This window comes from Rosa rugosa, chromosome 5, assembly GCF_958449725.1.
Source record: "Rosa rugosa chromosome 5, drRosRugo1.1, whole genome shotgun sequence".
NCBI classification, from domain to species: Eukaryota; Viridiplantae; Streptophyta; class Magnoliopsida; order Rosales; family Rosaceae; genus Rosa; species Rosa rugosa.
The window spans coordinates 15,202,147-15,226,490 of record NC_084824.1 but is presented as its reverse complement, the minus strand read 5'-3'; the positions used below and the strand labels follow the sequence as shown (position 1 = coordinate 15,226,490).

Genomic DNA, 24,344 nt, shown 5'->3' with positions numbered 1-24,344 from the left:
AAAAGTTCTTTCGAAAAAAAAAGACAGGTTCTTGAGTCATGCGAAAAGAACTGATCAAGAAAAATAAAACCAACCAATTCCTTCAATTTCATACAAAGAAAAATAATTTTTGGTTAAGTTTATTACTGGAGTGGAGAAGTATGAATTTTATATGTAGAAGTGGGATCACCACTCACCAAAAATGTATCTGATATAATGATAGGATCGGAGTAAGATATTCTCAGTTGATCATATCTTATCCTAGAGGAAGAAGAAGAGATCTTATTCAAGGCTTCACCATTCTTGGTTTCATCAATAACCACGCAGCCATGAATTCAATTGAACCTGCACAACCCATCAAATCACTACCAATCAAAGACATGAACAGTACAAACACAACTTAGCCTTAATAACATGAAAATCATGTTCTTCTCCTCGTCCACATATACTTGTGAACTATGCATCCTCCGCCAAAGCTTGTAGGGTTCGAGTCAAAAGGCAAATATCAAAATCAATGGTTCTTTCTTCAGTCCCAGCAAACACAGTCAACTTCCCATCAAATTTGTTACTTGACCCACTTCGAACTGCCACCGGCCTCCCCAAACTAAAGTCATTATTCGGCGAGCTTTCTGTAAGCAACAAATTACTTATCACCCCACCTTTGATAACAAGTCTAGGATTCTCAACAAAGCCGATGAATAGAGATGGAAGTGATCGAGATCTAATACTTCTCCTCATCCATTTAATAATTTAATATGATTTATAGGAAAAATCTCAACTAGACGAAAATATCCTCATAATATGCATTATTTACAAGATTATAACAGAGTGAGAAGATATCACAAACAGTGTCTGAACTATGGCCCACTAATAACTCTCATACCTCAATTTCAAAAATATCAAATTGGTACCTAGACTTTTAAGCCCGTCCCAATATACATATCTGGAATCACTTTCGCCATTAACCTTGTTAACTTTTCAAGGATATAGTCGTCCTTTCACTGTTCATCTTCTCTAAAGCTCTCTCCTATCTTTCTGCAATCTCAAATTTTTTCTTCTTCTTCTTCATACCTCAATGAAAATGAGAATCAATTCTATTTTGGAGTGAAAATGCCACTTCTACTCCATCTCCCGTCCCTAAATCTAATCCCAGCCTGGGTTCCAGCCCTAGCTCCACCACTCCTTCGCCTATCTAATTCAAGCCCAATCCCAATCCTAAGAAATCGTACGGTCAAGAGGTCGTCGGCAAGAGGATCAAGGTGCACTGGGCAAGTGATAAGGCCCGGTACGAAGGCTGTGTCAAGTTGTTTAATAGGGAGAGTGGTAGGCACTTCATTCAGTAAGACGTTGGCGACAAAGAAACTTTGGATTTGGCCACCGAGAAATTCGAGTGGATTCAAGAGACCGTCCAGACCTTGAAGCGCTTGTGCCGAAGTCCTTTGTCCACTCTTGAGGCAGATGAGGACAAGGAAGACAGTAATGATGATGATGATTCCGGCGATGAGGATTGGGGAAAGAGTGTGGAAAAGGAACTAGTTGAGGAGGAGGAAGACGAGGTTAATGGAAATGGAGGATGAGGAAGTGCCCAAGTCCAAAGGAAGGCGTGGCGGCTCTGATGGTAAACGAAAATTGAGTTGTGGAGGGAATTTGGGTTCTGCTAAGAAGACCAAGACTGGTGGACATGTAGCTACTAATGGCCTCAAGCCTAATTTCATTGGGCCTACTACTAATGCTAAGAGTAAGTAGCTGGATTTTATGCTCCTCAGCTATCTAATTTCTAATTTTGTTTACAAATGACTGTGGAATAATGAATGTTTCGTTGTTCAAAATTGCTACATCTTAATGGGGGTTCTTTTGACTCTGGACCTTACCGATCGATCAGCTAGCTAGTGACCTGTAAAGTGATCTCCCCTGTACTATATGCTTCACTGTTGTCTTTCTCATATAGTGTATATATTCAAGTTAGATTGATTCAAAAAAAGAAGAAGAACAGTGTGTGCTGAGAATATGAAGAAGAAGAAGAAGAAGAAATCTGAGATTGTAGAGAGATATGAGAGAGCTTTAGAGAAGATAAACAGTGAAATGACCACTCTACCCTTGAAAAGTTAATGGGGTTAACGGCGAAAGTGATTCCAGGTTTGTATGTTTCGTCGGGCTCAAAAGTCTAGGTACCAATTTGATATTTTTGAAAATTGAGGTTTGAAAGTTATTAGTGGGTCATACTTTAGACACTGCTTGTGATTTTTTCCCTAACAGAGTATTCAACGACAGTGAGTAATGTGTAAAACAATGTAAAAGATGATGACTGAAGTGATATTTTTTAAAAGTCAGTAACCAAAGCATCGAACAGACCAAAGTTCAGTGACTATTTGTGATATTCTCCCTTAAATTTTCTTATACTAATATTTGTTGAAAGATGTGTTATTTATTTAGGAAAAAAAATGTGGACAGTACCCGACCTTCTTTCCATTAGTAATTTTGGTACCTCAACTTAAAAAAAAGTCAGATTGGTACCTGAAGGTCACTCCCCGACCCAACATTAGTGTCTGGAACTTATTTTGCCGTTATGGAGTTTTCCAGGTGGCAAACATTCTCATCCCTTCACTCAATCTCTTCTTCTTCCTTAAACTCTCTTAGTCTTCTTCTTCCTCCCAACTCTCCCTGTTTCTCGTCTTCAAAGTCCCGGAGACCATGAACCGGGAGTCGGCAGAGAAGGATGGGTCAGAGATACGCTGGTCGTGGCCCTCGAAGGTCTGGAAGGGGGTGATGGTTGAGTTGGGGAGTCGGTTAGGAATTCTGGGAAGTATGGATTCTGATACGTCCCATATCCGATTTATCCTTTTATTGTATATAAGTTAATTACTTAGGGGTCCTAAGAGTTGACTTTTTATGGGATAACAATTTGAGAAAATTTCTTTCATGAAAGTTGTAGAGGTATCGTTAAACCGAGTCCGTGGACACGTGGCATGCTTAAATCGAAGTTCGTATGTGAAAGTTATGATCAGAAAACTAAAGTTACGGTTTCAGAAAATTTTACTATAAATAGAAAATTTTACTTTGGAAACTTATTATTTCCGGAAACTACCACTTTTAACCTGTTCACCTTTCTCTCTCCTCGACCCTGTCATTTTTGCTGCCGGCGATTTCTCCTCCGTCCGGCGACGGATTTTGGCACCATAGGTACCGTTGGAAAGCTCTCACTGTCCTCTTCAATTCTAGGGTGGTTTGGTGGCTTGGTTTGAACCATGGAAGGTGCAGCAAGGAGAAGAAGAACTCAGCGTTGCCATTTTCGGGTTTTGGTCGGAACTCGAGTTTCCGGCCACCTCTGGCAATAATACTTAGTGAGTCTTGGAGCTCTTGGAACACACATCAATCCCTCCAAGCCACTTACCCCAATTTGAAGTGTGAAGGCCGAATCGAAGGATTAGGGTTTCAAATCGCCCCTTTTGCTTTTGAGGTAAATTCCGGTCTCTGTGCTTCAAATTGGACTTTGTGGTAGTTGTGAATGTTGTTTGGAAAAATGAGAGGAAGAATTTGACATAGGTATTGTAACCCAATTCGGGGGTTGGTCGGAAGTGCGTGGGGCCCACGCGCCGCCACTGTTGTAGACGCGTGGGGGGTGCGTAAGGCTGGTTCCGCCTTTCTATATTGAATGGTTGAGTTGTATTTAACGTATTGGATTTGTTGATATAATTTTCGTAAAAATTGGAGTTGTTTTGATATCGATCATAGGTTTTCGAAGTTTGAAGTTACGGTTATCGATCTATGAGTATCTGACCGTCAGATTTCTCTCGGTTATGCCCTAAAACCTTTAAATTAACGAATTGATGTTAGTGGTGAAGTTTGGGTCAAATTTGAGAAGTTTAAGCAATTAGGTTTTCGAGATCGGAGATTAAGTTGCAGTTATTGTACTTATATTCTAAATTCCGAGCCTTGATTTTTAGTTTATTATTGCCATTTTGCACAGGACGTGAGGAGACCACAGTTGAGGAGGATTCCGACCGGCGGAAGGATTAGTCGTATATATATTGTGAGTGGACTTTTGTTTTAAATAATGATACATGTTATTTCTCGAATTAGTGCTTCATTTAATAATCATATTATTTGGTTTTGGATTATAGTTTGAGCGTATGATTTGATTTCGAATAAGGTTGGATTGTAAGAAGTGTAAATGTGTTCTTACAGGTTTTGGGTTGCCTACTTTAAGGGAGGTTCTATTGAAATTTTGGTAAAACCTTCTTTACAAGTGGGCCCCGTAGGGCCACCTCAGATCTCAGGGTGAAATTTCGGGGCAGGTCCTATCAGATTCGGTACAGTCGCAACAGAGAAGAGGAGGTTTGGTGTCGCTATTTTTTGAGATTTTTGTTATGTAGGTGGGTGAGGGGTTAAATATATTATGTGAAATCAGCGAGGATCTCATGAGGATCGTGATGGAGTGAATCGTACAAGGTCCCAGAAAAGAGAGCCCACAGTTCTTGGGATCCCATGTACATTAGGGGCAGTGATCTATGATATCTAATCACAAAGATAGTGTTCTTGGGTGTTTTCCCAGATTTTTGAAGTGGACGAAGTTTCCTAAGTTAACTGGACCTGGATTTTTGATAGCTCCTGGTTCTCACAACAAAGACCAGATGGCTAACTAGACGAATGGATTGGTTGGGAGGTTTGGTTGTGATTTATGGCTTGGAATTGAAATTTGTCACATCAATCAATATGTCCAGTTCAATTATTCAAGGTGCTATGAAGTCTTTGTTCTTGTTGGAGGGAGATTAGTCGTACTAATTAATGGATTAAGTGGGTTATGGGTTTGAGTGCGAGCAAATTGAATCATGTTTGCAAGTGTGAATGTTAGGTAAGTTTTAAATTTACATTTTGTGTAGGTGGGTGGTTGCGAGTGAGGTGGTTGATGGTGAAGCGTATAGAGTAGAGGAGGTGATCAGGGACTGGGTTGTTGGGAGGGCTGGCTTGTTTGAGGAATTGGATGGTGGAGGAGAGGTGGAGAGAGAGAGAATTTTGGTGGCCACCATGGCCATTAAGAGAAGCAAGTTGAGACCCATTGTGAAACCCATTAATTTTGAGTTTCCTTCTTCTTGAATCATGTGAGTTTGGGAGTTGGATTGTGAGAGTGATCCCAGGAATTTAGGATGTTCGGGAAGTATGGAGAGGGAGAGGAAAAAAAATGCTTGAGAAAAAAAAAAATAATTAAAATACAAATGGAAAAAAATACCCTTCAATATATTCCAAGTGACAAACGCTGTAACGGCCAAATGGGTTCCAGGTACTTCTGTTGGCTCGGGGAGTAAACTTCAAGTACCAATCTGACATTTTTTTAAGTTGAGGTACCAAAGTTACTAATGAAAAAAAGGTCAGGTATGGTGCACATTTTATTTTAATCTGGCCTATTCTTATTTTACTTTAATCTCGCCTATTTGTTTGTCGATTTGAGAATATATCACGTGTGGACACGTCATCAAATTTAATTGAATTATCTTGAAATTCTCCGAGTACGGTTGGGAATCGTACTCGTCATTTCATTTGCGAGATTTTAGGGAAGGCTCTATGGATTTATTCATTTACTGGTTTTCGAATGCATTCCTTCACCATACTTGGGTTGCTTTATTTTAGTTCTCCTCCTCACATGAGTTGCAGTCGAGGCTCCTCCTCACTTACTTTGTGTTTGTGGGTCGAAGTCGAGGATAAAGCCTGGGAGGCTCCGACCCAAGTTTGGGAGACTCCTTGTTGTATGGTGATATTATCTTCCCCATACCTTTTGTTAAAAAAAAAAAAAAAAAAAACTATGTGGGAAAGTATAAATTCTTCCCTTATTTCATTTATTGCAATTATTTATTTTTGTCCACTCACGCTAACGTTTTTAAATACTTTCCTCTGGGCACTTTGGTTTCAAATGCCCAGTTCACAGTGTTGCTGTTTGGCATATTTAGGAGTTGAGGCATAGTATCTGTACCTGCTGTAGTCATCTCGTATTGTAGGTTATCTGTTTAACCTGCCAAACTTTATTTTAGTTTCTTAACATAGAGTGCTCTGATCACCTTGGGCATGTTATTTAAATTGTAGTATTCTTTTTTAGGGTTTATTACCCAAGGATTTGATGTAATTTAATTTGAGGATCTTTTATTGGAATATTGGTGCTTGAGTTGTGATTTTGTTTTGTTAGTTGTGGAGTTGTTTGGATTTGGGCAGCATGGTGACTCCAGGAGAATAAGGTTGGATTGTTAGAAGTGTAAATATGTTCTTACAGGTTTTGGGTTGCCTACTTTAAGAGAGGTTCCACTGAATTTTCGGTAAAACCTTCTTTACAAGTGGGACATGCAGGGCCACCTTGGATTTCGGGGTGAAATTTTGGGGCGGGTCCTGTCAGATTCGGCACAGTTGCAGCAGAGAAGAGGAGGTTTGGTGTCGCTATTTTTTGAGATTTTTGTTGTGTAGGTGGGTGTAGGGTTAAATATATTATGTGAAATTGGTGAGGATCTCATGAGGATCGTGATGGAGTGAATCGTACAAGGTCCCAGAAAGGAGAGCCCATAGTTCTTGGGATCCCATGTACATTTTGGGTGGTGATCTATGATATCTAATCACAGAGATAGTGTTCTTGGGTGTTTTCCTAGATTTTTGAAGTGGACGAAGTTTCCTTAGTTAGCTGGACCTGGATTTTTGATAGATCCTAATTCTCACAACAAAGACTAGATGGCTAACTAGATGAATGGATTGGTTGGGAGGTTTGGTTTTGGTTTATGGCTTGGAATTGAAATTTGTCACATCAATCAATATGTCCAGTTCAATTATTCAAGGTGCAATGAAGTCTTTGTTCTTGTTGGAGGGAGATTAGTGGTACTAATTAATGGATTAAGTGGGTTATAGGTTTGGGTGCAAGAAAATTGAAGCACGTTTACAAATGTGAATGTTAGGTAAGTGTTGAATTTACATTTTGTGTAGGTGGGTGGTTGCGTGTGAGGTGGTTGATGGTGAAGCGAATAGAGTGGAGGAGGAGATCAGGGACTGGGTTTTTGGGAGTGCTGGCTTGTTTGGGGAATTGGATGGTGGAGGAGAGGTGGAGAGAGAGAATTTTGGTGGCCACCATGGCCATTAAGAGAAGCAAGTTGAGACCCATTGTGAAACCCATTAATTTTGAGTTTCCTTCTTCTTGAATCATGTGAGTTTGGGAGTTGCAGATTTTGAGAGTGATCCCAGGAATTTGGGATGTTCGGGAAGTATGGAGAGGGAGAGGAAAAAAAATGCATGAGAAATTTTTTTTTACGAATGGACAAAAATACCCTTCAATATATTCCACATGAAAAATGCCATAATGGCCAAATGGGTTCCAGGTACTTATGTTGGGTCGAGGAGTGAACTTCGAGTACCAATCAGACATTTTTTAAAGTTGAGGTACCAAAGTTATTAATGGAAAGAAGATCGGGTACGGTCTGCATTTAATTTAATATCGCCTATTCTTATTTTATTATATTTTCGCCTATTTGTTTTTCGATTCTAGAATATATGACGTGTGGGACACGTCGTCGAATTTAATTGAATTGTCTCGAGATTCTTCGAGTACTGTTAGGAATCGTACTCGTGATTTCATTTGCAAGATTTTGGGAAGGCTCTATGGATTTATTGATTTACTGGTTTTAGAATGCTTACCTTCACCATACTTGGGTTGCTTTATTTTATTTCTCCTCCTCACGTGAGTTGCAGTCGAGGCTCCTCCTCACTTACTTTGTGTTTGTGGGTCGAAGTCGAGGATAGAGCTTGGGAGGCTCCGACCCGAGTCTGGGAGACTCGTTGTTGTATGGTGATATTATCTTCCCCATACCTTATGTTTATACCAAACCAGCGGGGCTGGCTTGTTTTTACAAGATTTTTGATCTAGTGGAAAATGTTTTCTAAATGTTGTATGTATCGTAGTTTTATAAGTTTAACTATGTGGGAAAGTATAAATTCTTCCTTTATTTCATTTATTGCAATTATTTATTTTTGTCTACTCACGCTAACGTTTTTAAATACTTTCTCCTGGGCCCTTTGGTTTCAAATGCCCAGTTCGCAGTGTTGCTGTTCGACATATTTAGGAGTTGAGGCATAGTATCTGTACCCGTTGCAGTCATCTAGTATTGTAGGTTATCTGTTTAACCTACAAAACTTTATTTCAGTTTCTTATCTTAGATTGCTCTGATCACGTTATCTAAATTGTAGCATTCTTTTTTAGGGTATATTACCTAAGGATTTGATGTAATTTAATTTGAGGATCTTGTGTTGGAATATTGGTACTTGAGTTGTGATTTTGTTTTGTTGGTTGTGGAGTTGTTTGGATTTGGGGAGCAGGGTGGCTCCGGGAGGATAAGTGTAAATGTGCTCTTACAGGTTTTGGGTTGCCTACTTTTAGGGGAGGTTCTTCCGGATTTTTGGTAAAACCTTCTTTACAAGTGGGTCCTGCAGGGCCACCTCAGATTTTAGGATGAAATTTCAGGGCGGGTCCTGCCAGATTCTGTACATTCGTAGCAAAGAAGAGGAGGTTTGGTGTCGCTAGTTTTTGAGATTTTTGTTGGGTAGGTGGGTGAGGGTTAAATATATTAAGTGAAATAAGCCAGGATGTCATGAGGTAGAGGGAGAGAGAGAGTTTTTGTGGCACCATGGCCATTAAGAGAAGCAAGTTGTGACCGATTTCACATTTTGGGATAATTTTTAAGAACGGTACATGAGGTTTGGACGATTGAGAATTAAGGGTTTTATACTTTACAAAATCGAAGAACGGTGTATGGGCTTTAAAACCCGACCCAACATAAGTACACGTCGTCAAATTTTCCATTTGTTTGTATATTTTCTGTCATATTTCTAAGGGTAAATTCGTCACTTCAAGGATGATGAAAAAATATTGCTATGAACACCCAAAAACTTCTATCTACACCTAGTGTGCAACCCTTCAGTCATCTCCTCCACTGTCGCCACCATTACCATCGTCACCAGCCACCAGTATATCAGAACCCATCTCCTCCACCATTGCTACCATGACCACCACTATCACAAAACCCATCTCCTCTAAACTGTCAACCACCTTCAACATTACTGATTTATTGTCTGTTTCACCCCCCAAAATGGATCAAATGGAATGGTGGTAGATGCTCCCTCCCTTGAAATCTTCATCCACATCCAAACTGATCACCCTCATCGCGAATTTCGACTAGAACCCCTCCCTCACGCTTACCATCTCCTTCGTGTACTTCCACATTGCGTCTAATGCTATGAGCACCATCAGTGACTGCTTCGGGATCCGGAGATGGGATAAACTGACGGACAATGAGGATTTCGAGGGAGTGAAGAGGTAGATGGCTGAAGGTGATTGCTCGAGGAGCGGCGAGAGGCCCAGCCTGAGGCGACAGTTGATGATGGTGGTGGATTTGGCCAGTCATTTCGTCAGGACTGGCATGGGGCTTATGCTGCGCCTCGTGAGGATTGTGAAGGATTATGATTTGGGTTTAGGTTGTAATAAACTAGGCCGGAAGAGACTTGCAGTGGCAGACTGGGCTGGGCCGGCTGCTGTTGTCACAGCATCGACGAAGAGGCGGCGTTGTAGGCATTATCGGCTTCCATTTTCAATTAACTTAGCTCTCCTAGTTAGGGAGTTTGATTAGAGATATGGATGTGGCTGGCAGCATCCCCAGTGTCCGATTGGGCGAGATTGGAGGAGACCAGTTGAGAGAGAGAGTATGAAAATACTAAATTACCCTTTAAAAAATGAATAATGACATAAGGGCTAACGGTGTTATTAACGGTAGGTACGAAAAGTGTGTTGGGTTTTGAACCCCATGTACCATTGTGTTGCTTTGTAAAGTATAAAAATCTTAATTCTCAGTGACCTATACCTCATGTACTGTTCTGAAAAATTTCCCTTAATTTTGAGTTTCCTTCTTCATGAATCATGTGAGTTTGGGAGTTGTAGATTGTGAGAGTGATCCTAGGAATTTGGGATGTTCGGGAAGTATGGACAGGGAGTTGTAGAGAGAGAGAGGAAAAAAAATGCTTGAGAAAAAAAAATTAGGGAAAATTTCGCAAACAGTACACTAAGTAAAGGCCACTAATAATTCTTATACATAATGTTCCAACCGATCATTTTGGTACACGGACTCTCGAGCCCGACCCACTATGTAGACACGACGTCAATGACGCCGTTAACTCTAATGCCATTATGCATTTGTCAAAGGTTAATTTAGTACTCTCACACTCTGGCTCATTTTTTTGGTTAAAAAAAAAAAAATTCTCCTGATCTCCTCTGACTCTCTCCTTCTCTCCCTATCTCTCTCTCTCTCTCTCCACCCACATGCCCAAACCAGAAAGGGGCATCAAAGAAAGGCTTAAGAGGATCTTGCACGGCACAGATGCCTACATGATCCTTCCTCCAATCCAATCCCCTTGCCTTCTGCCGTAATTTATTCCATTTATATATATATATATATATATATATATATATATCTCTCTCTCTCTCTCTCTCTCTCTCTCTTCTGCTTCCTCCTCCTCTTGGTTTTGATTTAAATTCCTCCTCCTCCTCTATCGAGTTTCCCCATCTCCTCCTCCATCTCTCTCTCTCTCTAGTGGTTGTTGTTGTTTGTCTCTTCCGCAATAACTGCGATTTCCACATCTGTGTTTTTGCCTCCTCTCTGATCGGTCAATTGCCGGAGCTCAGACAGTGATTTCGCACTTGCAAGTTCGTAAGGTAAGCTGGAATTGCCGAAAATTGTTGCTCCGAAGTATGTAATTCTCATTTTATTTATGGTATGCGTGTGATTGATTGGTTTTGATGATGAAGAAGAAAGATTCAATTGGAATTGGAATTGGGGTTTTGGATGATGAGCTGCGAGATGGATTACGATCTAGTCAGTCGAGGTCTTGGGCGGCTTGGTGGCGAAGCAAGTCGGGTTCTGGTTGGGGAGGACCGGAAGAGGCGGTGAGAACCCAGAGTTGTTGTTGTTGTTGTTGTTGTAGTTGTTGTTGAACACCGGGATTAGGATTATGATAATGGTTGTTGATTCAGCAGAGGTGAAAAGCTGTGGTTCTTGATTCAGCAGAGGTGAAAAGCTGTGGATTGATTAGGTTGGAATTGCAGAGGTGATCGGGATTGGGAGGGAGGAAGAGAGATGGGTGCCCACAGTGAGAGAGAGAGAGAGAGAGCTGGGTGCCCAGAGAAAGAAAGCCGGGTGCTCAGAGTAAAAAACTGAAAAGACCATATTACCCCTCAAATTAACGGCGTCATTGACGTCATGTACTGATAGTGGGTCGAGTTTCAGATTTCGTGTACCGAAATGCTTGGTTTGGAACTTTATGTATAAGAATTATTAGTGGCCTTTACTTGATGTACTGTTTGTGAAATTTTCCCAAAAAAATTAGGGAAAATGGCCCCAATAGTACCTGACCTTTTAGCAATTCTAAGTTTTCGTACCTCAAGTTTGAAAACTATCAGAATGGTACCTGAGCTTCCGACCCCAACCCAACAATAGTACCTGGAGTTGTTAGTACCATTACAGAGGCTGCCAGCTAGCATAATTTCAAGGGTATTGTCTTTTTTCCCATGTTCCTCTTCTTCAAAGCTCCTCCTTCTCTCTACAATCTCAGCTTCCTCATCCATGGATTGATGAAGCTATTGATTTAAAACCCACAACCTTCTTACCTTCTTCTTCTTCTTCTTTACACCCAAACTGAATGGGTGCCATAGTCGATTAAGGTTCCTAATCTCAATGTGAAATACTAAACCTTTTCTCTCTCCCACAGGTACCAGGCCGTACCATTGATAAAGTACACTATTGAAATTCAGTTCATCTCTCACTATCTTTGGTCACTATCAGATTTTTCAAGCACAACAAAAAGAAAGGGCAAATTGAGTGAAGGAAGCAAAGAAGAGTATGATATATTCTTCATCCCGAGGGAGACCCCGGATTTTACAGTCAAATCCATTTCCGGCGAAGACAAGTTTTTGCTCGCTCTGATTCAGCTAGGAGAAACCAAAAAAAAAAAAAAAATCTCTCACCCATCTTGGAAAACAGAGTTGGAAAAGCTATGCAGTCATTCTGGGTTCGGTTTGAATCTGGTGACGATCTGGGTTGTTGCCGAGGTCTTCCATAAAAAATGTTCCCATGATTTATTTTTAAGCTTAAAGGATTTGAGAACACTAAATCAATAGACTCCCTACACCATTTACAGACCATAAAACTGAGAGGTGAGTGCTTGATTGGCGATGGGTGCCCAGATGTGAGAACGGAAGCACAGTGAGGAAGATGGCCGTTGTGTAGTTTCTGGCAAAGAGGAAGATGAAAGCTATGGGTGCCCGAAGGAATCACTTGGGTGTGGAGAGCAGACTATCGAGAAATTTGGAAATTCGATGACCGGCGGTGGTGGTTTGACTGACCGGCGAAGATGCATCTCCAAAAGTTCTGGTATTTTTGAATCAAAGTTCTCCAATTTCTTTGTCACCAAAAGCTTTAGCCTTTGCATCGTCTTCAAGTTACTTTTCGTCACCAGATACAATATCAAATGCTTCTGATGAAAAGGTCAACTGGCCACCTTCAAATGGGTCTATATCACCGGAGAAAGCTCTGGAGAAGAGGCTAGTTGCATCGCCAAAAAAAAAAAGAAAAAAAAAAAAGAGAGCTTTGGAGAAGAGGAATATGGGAAAGAAGAAAACACCCTTAAAATTATGTCAGATGACAGCCTTCGTAGCAGAGCTAACGGCTCGAGGTACTATTATTAGGTCGGGGTCAAAAGTTCAGGTACCATTCTGATAACTTTCAAACTTGAGGTACGAAAACTTAGAATGACTAAAAGGTCAGGTACTGTTGGGGCAATTTTCCCAAAAAATTAATTAAAATACAAATGGACAAAAATACCTTTCAATATATTCCATGTGACAAACGCCGTAACGGTCAAATGGGTTCCAGGTACTTATGTTAGGTCGGGGAGTGAGCGTCAAGTACTAATCTGACATGTTTTTAAGTTGAAGTACCAAAGTTACTGATGGAAAGAAGGTCGGGTACGGTCCGCATTTTACTTTAATCTCGCCTATTTAGGAGTTGAGACATATATAGTATCCGTACCTGTTGCAGTCATCTCGTATTGTAGGTTATCTGTTTAACCTACCAAACTTTATTTTAGTTTCTTAGTTTAGATGGCTCTGATCACCTTGGAGATGTTATCTAAATTGCAGTATTCTTTTTTAGGGTTTATTACCCAAGGATTTGATGTAATTTAATTTGAGGATCTTTTGTTGGAATATTGGTACTTGAGTTATGATTTTGTTTTGTTGGTTGTGGAGTTGTTTGGATTGGGGAGCATGGTGGCTCCAAGAGAATAAGGTTCGATTGTTAGAAGTGTAAATGTGTTCTTACAGGTTTTCGGTTGCCTACTTTTAGGGGAGGTTCTGCCGAATTTTTGGTAAAACCTTCTTTACAATTGGGCCTTGCAGGCCACCACGGATTTTGGGGTGAAATTTCAAGGCGGGTCTTGTCAGATTTGGTACAGTCGCAGAAGAGAAGAGGAGGTTTGGTGTCTCTATTTTTTGAGATTTTTGTTGGGCAGGTGGGTGAGGGATTAAATATATTATGTGAAATTAGCGAGGATCTTAAGTGGATCATGATGGAGTGAATTGTACAAGGTCCCAGAAAGGAGATCCCACAGTTCTTGGGATCCCATGTACATTAGGGGCGGTGATCTATGATATCTAATTACAACGATAGTGTTATTGGGTGTTTTCCCACCCGATTTTTGAAGTGGACAAAGTTATCTAAGTTAACTGGACCTGGATTTTTGATAGCGCCTGGTTCTCACAACAAAGACCAGATGGCTAACTAGATGAATGGATTGGTTGATTGGGAGGTTTGGTTTTGGTTTATGGCTTGGAATTGAAATTTGTCACATCAATCAATATGTCCAGTTCAATTATTCAAGGTGCAATGAAGTCTTTGTTCTTGTTGGAGGGAGATTAGTCGTACTAATTAATGGATTACGTGGGTTATGGGTTTGAGTGCGAGAAAATTGAAGCATGTTTGCAGGTGTGAATGTTAGGTAAGTTTTGAATTTACATTTTGTGTAGGTGGGTGGTTGCGAGTGAGGTGGTTGATGGTGACGCGTATGGAGTGGAGGAGGTGATTAGGGACTGGGCTTTTGGGAGGGCTAGCTTGTTTGGGAATTGGATGGTGGAGGAGAGGTGGAGAGATAGATAGAGAGAGAGAGAGAGAGAGAGAGAGAGAGAGAGAGAGAGAGAGAGAGAGAGAGAGAGAGAGAGAGAGAGAGAGAGAGAGAGAGAGAGTGTGTGTGTGTGTGTGTGTGTGTGTGTTGGTGGCCACCATGGCCATTAGGAGAAGCAAGTTGAGATCCATTGTGAAACCCATTAATTTTGAGTTTCCTTCTTCTTGAATCATGTGAGTTTGGGAGTTGCAGATTGTGAGAGTGATCCCAGAAATTTGGGATGTTCAGGAAGTATGCAGAGGGAGTTGCCGAGAGAAAGAGAGGAAAAAAAAATGCTTGAAGAAATAAAAAATGTAGAAATGATGGAAAATGTCATATTAGAGTGTGAAATGATAAAAAGGTCACATTGTTTCCTACTTGATAAAAAGTTCCATAATGAATTGTTAGTAATATTAAATTTGTTCTTATGAATAATGAGGCGATATTAAAAAAGGTCAGTTTTTAATTTTTTTATTCCGATTCTGCCTTTAAAGTTAATACACGTTTATAACTATGCATTCAAAATCACAGAGCTCAAGATCAGTTGCTGACCTTGCTGTCCCACAGGTTGGCCACCTCCCCCCAAGATCAGTTGAAGCATTGGCATTACTGCATGGCCTTCGATTCGCAGCTCATGTTGGTTTCTCTCACATTGAAATTGAAGGTGATGCACTCTCAGTTATCAATAGCCTACATGATAATTCGGAAGATTTGAGTTTTGAAGGTCATTTAATTGATGAAGTTAAGTCTTTAATTCAGTCTTTTTCTTTTTGTAGTTGCCATTTTGTGAAACGGGAGGGGAACAAGGTTGCTCACCGTTTAGCAAAAGAGGCTTTAAAAGTTAGTCAACCGTTACTTTGTTTGGAGTCGGGGCCTATTTGGCTCCATCAGTCTGTCAGTATGGATTTCCAGTGTGAAGTCTAGTTGGGTCGATTGTCTTGCGATAGTAACCATGTTGGTGCTCTTGCGGACTTTTGCTCCACAACTCATTGTAATTCATTCATTGTTAATGAAGTTCCTATTTGATCAAAAAAAAAAATCACAGAGCTCAAATTTTCTGTCTCTTTTGATCAGAAAGCTTGATTCGATTTTGATCGGACATTCTATCTCCGAGTTTCTCTCTCCGCCGCCAGCTTCCGATTGCGCTTCATCTCTTTACGACGATCTGAAATCTCAGTTTTGAATGGTTTTGGAGCTTCAATCCACATCTTTCTTCTCTTTTTCTCGATCTTTGTCTTCGTCACTCTTCCCTTTGATCACGTCACTTCTTCTTCTTCTTCTTCATGTACTCAGTCCTTGGTTACAAAGAGGTTGATTGAGACTATGAGATTGGAGGCATATGAGACTGTGACTTCATCTGTATCGCTCTTTCCCTGTTCATGCATGCACGCGCTTAGATATCCCGATCGGTTTTCCGATCCACGACTGGTACCGGAATTTCGTCTTTAATCCTGGTAAGTCTAGATTTGGATAAGTGTTTTTAGTGAGATTTCGTCAATGCATCTCGACATTGTTTGCTTTGAATAGATGAATTTTTGTTTTCGCGAGCTTTGAATACTCAGAGCTTACGTCATTTGAAATAATTCTCAAGTAGTTGTTAGAATTTTCTGTTGGTAAATATATGGTCTAATTGCTATATTAAAAGGAAAATCAAGAATTCATTTATGCAGATTATATACCAAATAGAATGCATAGATCTAAACAATGCAAAACGATAAAAGTTAGAAAAATCTTAACCAATATGGTCGAGTCTAGAACTTGGTTCTATGTCTTTAAGACGAAATTGCCTCCTCATCAATGCTTAAAGGGTTTTAATGGCAAACGTCTCCCAGGATACAACGATCTTCTTCTTGTGGTAATAGCACTCCAAACATCAAGAACAACGAAACTTTGATTGTGTATGAACTCTCTCTTGAAAAGTCTGAATTGGTTTTCATGACACTAGGAAAGACTTGTATGTAAAAGGAGAGGAGGAAAGATGAATTCAATAATTTCAGAATGTGGTGTGATAAGTATTTTATAGATGTAAGATGTCTCTTGGAAGAGTAATGACTTTTCACTAAAAGTTGTCTTTTGTGAACAATCATGACTTCTCATTATATTGTCATTTACATTTATTTAACTTCACACATTTTCACAAAATTATTCATCCATAATTATGGAAATTTAATAATTTAATATTAAATTTTCCAACATTTTCTTTTGATTCAGGGTTCAGGTTTTGAGATTTTAGATTCTCTTAGTTGTTTACTTTGATTTTCAAAGATTTGAGGACAAATTTGATGAGAATTAGCAGTCTTGTGTGCTTTGATATATAGATTTGATATTGTAGTTTACTGATATGTGATCTTTCGATTAACTTGTGATTATCTCCTCACTAGTAGCTTACGTGAATTCGTAGAGGTTTGATTTCAAAGCCACCATTTATTTATTTTTATATATATATATATATATATATATATATATATATATATATATATATTTATGATTCAGTTGAGCTTTTTGATGGGTCTGAATTTGCTGTGCAATTTAATTTTTGGTAGGAACGACATTGTCAGTGTACATGGCTCAGGAAAAGTATTATCAACGCTCTTTGTTCGGTAGCTAGCATCTTCTCTAATAGATTTCAGGTTGGCCTATTTTCAAATTTGTTTCTTCAATTTGTGGCTGTGTTTATGAAGAGTTACTGATGAGGGTGTGGACAACTGGAGGATGTGAGCATTGTTCATCAGGTTCGTGATCAGCAGGTTGGTTAATGGTTTTGCCATGAAACTTGTGTTTGTTGTGGATTTCTATTTATTTAATTTGTTGGGTTGGGTTGTGGATTTTGTTGATTGTTAAGCAACATTTGGCTCTTAACATGTTTACTGTTTGTGTTTATTTCTGTGAATTATAATTCAAAATGATAAGTTTCCTTTCCTCATTGCATCCACTTATCAAATTCATTGGGTTATCACTTCCTTAACGTATCTGGAATCCAGATTCTGATTTCGGAATCGCTAACAGCTTCCATTTCTATAATGCCTACCACGTGTACAGTGGCGAAGGGAGAAATATATATGTATGGGGGGCCAAAAAATTTAACATGAATACATGATAGAACATCAATACATCATAATCCTACCAGTAGAACAAAATCATGAATTTAGTTCACACTGTTCTCAATAGGAAATATACAAGAACAGAGGAGAAGAAAAACAGTAAAAAAAAAAACAAAAAAACAAATTAATCAACCTGAGTCACAATCAGACAATAGATAACTAAAATTCCATATGAATTTCATTATCATAAATGCTGGACGGATCAACAAAGAGATATTGATATCTGGGATTTGAGAAACGAAGTCATCGTAGCAAGCCAGCAATATCAGTTGGTTATATGCCGAATGGGGTGCACAAGAAGCTTTGTACTCCCTTTTTTCTTGTTTTGTCCGTTGTTTTGTGGGTGTTGTGATTTGTGGGCCTGCTGATATATTTACTCCAGTCATCATATGTTTTGTGGGCTGTGGATTGTGGGAACACACACACACACACACACACCACACACACACACACACACACACTATTATTAAGAGAAGAGGGTTTGTTAGCCAAAATTTAGAATTTTGACAGAAATGACCCTAAAAGATTAATAAACTTTGAGAATTAATTAAATTAGAAGGATAATTAAGACATTTACAAAATATATTTTTGTTAAAAAAATAAATAAAAAAAGTATCCACAACCCACTTTTTCTCCCCATTATCTTTTCTCTGCAATAACTAACTCCGATATTTTGTTTTAATTTTTTTTTTAAAATAATAATAACTTGCACATGCAGAGCATGTGTGGAGAAAGACTAGTATGTTGTTAACATTACTGGCTGATGGGGCAAATCGTATAATTGTGAGACAAGTGTCATAATCTCAATGGGGGCAGTGGCCCCCACTCGTCTTGAACTGCCTCTGCCACTGCATGTGTATGAGATATGTCCTCTGGGCATCTGTAATTGCTTTGAATGCCGAGATTCGCCGGACCAAGGCTTGATTGCTTGAAGAGGTTCCCAAGTTGCAGAGATGAATTAGCTGTAAAGAAGGCGGGCCTACACTGTATATATATATATATACAGGGCCCTTCTAGTGGGGGATCCCTTTTTTTTGGTCTTTTCTAGGGATAGGGCGTTAGACCAACTTTTCTATCATATTTTCACATCTCAACCGTTCAGTTTTTAGGTCCTAATGTATAGATCACTTCTGCAAATTTTCAGCCAATTTGATGATCGTTAAGTCATTCAAAACTGCAATTTACCATTATAAACACGAATGGTTCCGGTTCAACAGATTCGGTCCGTTCGTGTAAATTGCAGTTTTGGATGCCTTAACAATCACCGATTTGGCTGAAAATTTGCGGAAGTGATCTACACATTAGGACCTAAAAAATGAACGGTTGAGATGCCGAAATATAATAAAAAAGTTTGTCTAATGCCTATCCCTATAAAAGAGCAAAAAAAGGGATCCCTTATTGGAAGGGCCCTGTATATATATATATATATATATATATATATATATATATATATATATATATATATATATATATAGGACCGATCACAGGCTGACGTCCCGCAAGCCGGCGCTGCTTGATTGAGGCCGAAGGAGTGACATCCGCACTTTTTCTGGATTGCGGACGTCTGCTCTCGAACGGCTCCGTGTATATAATACACACACACATATATGAAAATCATGCTATGGCTAGCTGTTTGGCAAGAAAAAGAAAACCTGAATATTCTTAGGCTTCCTTTTTGCAGAAGACTCTTACTCTGCATTTTTAAAGTAAAGTCATTTAAGTGATTAAATTAGGGATTGCTATGCGAGACTTGTCTCTTTCTGTAACACAGTTTGCCAGAATACAAGGCCTTGAAAATCTTTGGTGCTAATTTTTGGTGAAAGACAATTAATGATACCCTAGATGGGACACCAACTGTATCTATGAATTATGACTCGAATTGGTATTAGCTTACATTTCTTGACATTCATCGAGATTCAAATGTGATCTATGTGGTAACTTATAGAAATATGAGTCATGCTGCTATATGTAAAGGTGCATGGAATTTTCCCTGCAATGCATTTTGAAACTTTACGTTGTTTAATGGTAAACATGCTGAAGGTTGCATTATACTTATTTGTAGGTCTTTTTAACCAAAACTTTGCAAATCATTGACAGGGCTAATTCACTCCAGAAAGCTGGTAGTGATGGTTTGGGGTTTGGGTGAGGAACTAGATGGAGCCTACACTTTATTCAGTTTTTTGCTAGAAATTAGTTGTCTGATGGTGGATGAAAATGATAGCTGTATTCAATTCGAGCTGGTTCACCCAAATGAGATGAGAGGAATATATGCAGTCTGTTTCTTCTTTCTGTGGATTTGGCTCTCTATTTCTATCCCTTGCTGTTCAATCTTTGAGCCGCCCTTGGGATAGGTCTTATTTTTGGATATGTGATTATAGAAGCTTATCAATGCAATATTATGCAAGGCAGATTAACTGAAAGTGAGATTAAGATAAGCCCTCGAAGCCTATATCTGTACATAAATTCATTTAGAACACAGGTCAGTTTTGGAATTATTAGTAATTCTAATTCAATCTACCTAATGAAGAGTGAGATACAATTTGAAGGTTGCCTGTATCCTATTCATTATTTGAAGCATTAACTATCTGTATTAATTTGTTGATGCAATTCAGAATGACAAGATGGAGAGCGTTGGATCCGAAACTGAGGCATATGCCATTGCTAACATGATGAAAGTATTATTAGTTTTAAAGGTATCCTATTGCATGTATTTATACTTTCTGTAATTAGATGAGGAAGCAAATCAAATGGTAATTTTTCTTCGTATATCATATGCTGCCACTCTATGGGGTATATTTGAATAATGTACAATATTCAGCACATCTCTATTTAGTCTGTATTGCATGATTAAGAATAACATCCATTAAAACGTACCGAACTACCGAATATTATGCATTATTCAAGTGCATCACCCTATTAGTTTACCATTCTAAGCTAGTCGTCTGACCTCTATTGTTTTTGATAAATTTGTTGGTCCAGAACATTAAACCTCTATTCCGGTTGTTTAATCTTGTTTTCCTTGTTTTGGCTTACTCTTGCAAAGTTCTAAGTTGCTACAATTTTGCCGATGAGAAAATGCAGGTTTCAGCTGAAAATGTGGTCCGAGCTGTGGAGGAGTCTGTGAGACAAGAACTTCTCAGTTCCATTCAATCTTCACCAGATGCCACGGCAGCCCCACCTCCAAAACCCCAGGTTAAAAGAAACAAAGTAGTTATATCTATTCAAGGCAAGGATGGAGTCAAGCAGTACATTTGTATCTCAAGTACATTTTTATAGATGGAAATAAAGAGAGAAATCACTAGAATTTTGTTGGTGGTTGTACATTTTTTTTGTTTGACGTATGATGAATGCAATGCAGCCGTTAGAACATATGCCTTGTAGTATTTGTCCAACTTTAGGTGAGAAATTCTTATTAGTGGTTCTTAGTCTGGCAGTTAGACAATACAACATTAATTGATAGTCATTGACTTGGCCAGTGACTTGAGATTAACAGTGGCTTGGCCAATAATTTGCCTATTGACTTGTGATTAACATTAAACTTGGCCAATGACATACAATATGACATGACCAGTGACAAGTGACTTGGTCAATCCAGTATGATATGACCAGTGACTAGAACTGGGCCAATTTTCTTCTTCTCCACTTTCGTCCCTCTATTTTCTTTTACCCCGGCCCATGTGTCGACATGTTTGTATACTCTGTACAAAATTGTGAAAATGAGAAGAACATCAGTCACTTAAATGATCAGTGACATGACTAGTAACTTGGCCAGTGACCTTACTAACTGGGGACTTGGCCTGACAAATGACTTCACTGGCCAGTGACTTAGCTAGAGATTGACAGTGACATGTTCATGACTGTGACATGGCCAGTGATTTGAGGTTAACAATGACTTGGCTAGGGATTGATATTGACATGGTCAGTGACTTTGCCGATGACTTAAGTTTAATAGTGACTTGGCCAGTGACTTAGTTAGAGATTGACTAGACCTGTAAATGGACCGGATTTTGATCCAGACCCGCTCTAGATCCGTGGTTATTGGACGGGTTTGGATCGAAAATTTTGATCCGTTAATGATCCAAATCCGTTAACCCGTTTATTTAACGGATCAAATACGGATTTAGGTCGATCCGATCCGTTAATGATCCGGCCCGTTTTCGTAATAATAAAATATTATTTTTTATTAATATATTATTATTTTAATATATATATATATATATATATATATATATTTTACATTTTATATATATATATATATATATATATATATAAAATGTAAAATATTAAGAATTTCTAATACAAATTTTTTGCAGAAAATCTAAGGGATAGTCCATCACCCAAGATTCCAAGAAGCATTAAGAATTTTGATAATGTAACTCTACTTTTGGTGATACTCTTCATGTTGTTTTAATATTTTATTAATATATTATGAGGTATTATGATATAAATTTAATATTACTATTTAAAATTTTAAAATATTTGAAATTATAAACAGGTCGGATTACCCGTTAATCCGGCGGATACGGATACCCGTTAATCCGGCGGATACGGATTTGGATCGAACTATCAATGATCTGCCGGGTTAACGGAGCGGGTTTGGATCGAATTTTTTTTAAGTAAACGGATTTGGATTTAGGTCGATCCGATCCAAATCCGGTCCATTTACAGGTCTAAGATTGACAGTGACATGGTCAGTGACATGCTCATGATTGTGACATGGCCAGTAATTTAAGATTAACAGTGACTTGGTCAATGATTTTGCCGGAACCTTGAGTTTAATAGTGGCTTGGTTAGGGATTAACAGTGACATGGTCAGTGACTTAAGGTTAACAGTGACTTTGTCGGTAACTTGAGGGTAACAGTGACTTGGTCAGGGAATGACAGTGACATAGTCAGTGACTTGAGGTTAACAGTGACTTGGGCAAGGATTGATAGTGACATGGCCATTGACTTGAAGTTATTATTGACTTGGCCAGTGACTTTGTCAGTGACTTGTGATTAACAGTGCATAATTAAGATTAGACCATTTCTCAGGCAAGAAATGAACTCTTTCCCAGATGGCTGGTTCGGTATGCCAAATGGACCCACAAACCTTTTTCTTCTTTTTTGTTTTTTTGAATGAAATTAAGAATCAAGTTTATTAATCGAACAAAATACACATATCAAGCTTAGCAAAACCCAGATACTAAACATCACACAAAGATTAACTAGCTAGGTAGACATCATTAACAAATCAATTACCATACTAAGTGAAAAACAATTAACAAAGTCGTCTAACAAAAGTACTATCTCCAAGAACAACAACAAAGGGACTAGTTGGACCACAAGAAAGTTCCCATAGCAAACTTCCTCTTATGCTGGCTATTCGCCTCTTGTGGCCTAGACAACACCGCTTCCATGTCGCCTCCACTCATTCTGATTTTCTTGTTGATCTAGCTAGCTCCTTTGCTTTTCTACTTCTCTTTGTAACTCTGCGACCCACAAAGCTTTCAAGCTACTCAACAGCTTGAAATAGCCTCCAGGCTGCCAAATTTATCAAATGTATCAATTAACAATGGAATAATTCAGTTTTGCTGACAAGCACACAATGTCAGTTTTCCTCATCACAGACTTATGAACCAAACTGGTTGGCTTGTTCTGCTTCCTGGTCTTAGTGGTGGCGAGCACCACAGACTGGTCTTTGCCTCTAACCTGAATACTCAACAATCTTGTTCGCCAAACCTACTCACCAAACAATCCAAATCGAATTGCAACAAAATCACATATTTGTAGTGTTTATTATTAGATGAATTAGAACAAATCAATCCTAGGGTTTGTTATTTTCTGAGGCAGAGTTAAGTTACCAGAATGCTTTTAGGAGTGGATGTTGTAGAGGTTGTTAGTCTCTCCTTGTTGAAAAGGACGCTGGCGTGGCTTCAGCCGATCTGCTTGACAAAGGAGTTGCCAATCTCCCAGATCAACTGTCTTGGAACGGTGGCCATTGGAACCTAGCAAAAGCTGTACCAACCGATACAAATGGATTATTACATAAATACAAGACTAGAATCAAGAGTTTGATTTGTTAGAACTTAGAAATCGAATCGAAATCCTAGCTACAAAAATCACAAAGCAGGAATAACTCTCGAAAAGTTCAAGAACGAAATCAAACCTCCTGAGGATCTTCGAAGCAAGTCCCCGAAATTGGCGCGCACCTCCTCTACTAGATCTCTCCATCTCTACAGAGCTGATTCGAAGCTCCCGCTCCCGCTCCTGCGAAGAAGCGCAGAAACGACCGCGTAGGGAGACTGGGTGTACTGGACACCATTGGGGGGAGAGAGGGAGAGAGAGAGAGAGAGAGAGAGAGAGAGAGAGAGAGAGAGAGAGAGAGAGAGAGAGAGAGAGAGAGGAGAGAGAGAGAGAGAGAGAGAGAGAGAGAGAGAGAGAGAGAGAGACAGAGAGAGAGAGAGACAGAGAGAGAGAGAGAGAGAGAGAGAGAGAGAGATGAATAAGTCCAAATGGATAAGGGTTCAGTGAACCCGGGCTTGGGTAACGGGAGGAAGAGAGAGAGATGTCAATGGCAGTTTTTGTAATTATTGTTACTTTTAGTGGCAGGTTGTAAAAATTAATGTGACATTAATTATCATCATTGGCCCAAAAAAAATACAAATACAAATAGACAAAAATACCCTTCAATATATTCCACATGACAAACGCCGTAACGGCCAAATGGATTCCATACTTGTGTTGGGTCGGAGAGTGAACGTCAAGTACCAATCTGATATTTTTTTTAAGTGGAGGTACCAAAGTTACTAATAGAAAGAAGGTCGGGTACGGTCCGTATTTTTTTTTTCATTTATTTATTCATCTTTTGGCAAAAGATTGTGTTATTCCTAGAGAATAACTGAACATGAGTTTAATTTGTTAGTTAATAAAAAAAAATTATAAAAAAAATTGTTAATTAGTTAATAAAATTTGACCATTCTAAATGAGATTTTTGGCTATGTCACTGAGTCTATGTGTTCAAGCACTATATAAAGGAAGAGATAGTCCCTGCATTCTCTA

At 39.0% G+C, this 24,344-nt stretch overlaps 1 long non-coding RNA gene across 13 annotated transcripts; it reads left to right on the top strand.

Moving 5' to 3' along the window:
* Positions 1-10,308: 10,308 nt before the first annotated feature.
* On the top strand, positions 10,309-20,920 carry LOC133713145 (uncharacterized). Of its 13 annotated transcripts, XR_009847824.1 has the most exons (7): positions 10,709-11,537; positions 11,755-12,749; positions 14,770-14,866; positions 14,979-15,656; positions 16,746-16,949; positions 19,401-19,996; positions 20,385-20,920. It is a non-coding gene; the product is annotated as an uncharacterized LOC133713145 (long non-coding RNA). The 13 variants fall into 13 exon arrangements; XR_009847826.1 differs by lacking the exon at positions 10,709-11,537 and having other exon boundaries at positions 11,549-12,749; positions 15,277-15,656; XR_009847822.1 differs by lacking the exon at positions 10,709-11,537 and having other exon boundaries at positions 11,549-12,749.
* The last annotated feature ends 3,424 nt before the right edge of the window (positions 20,921-24,344 follow it).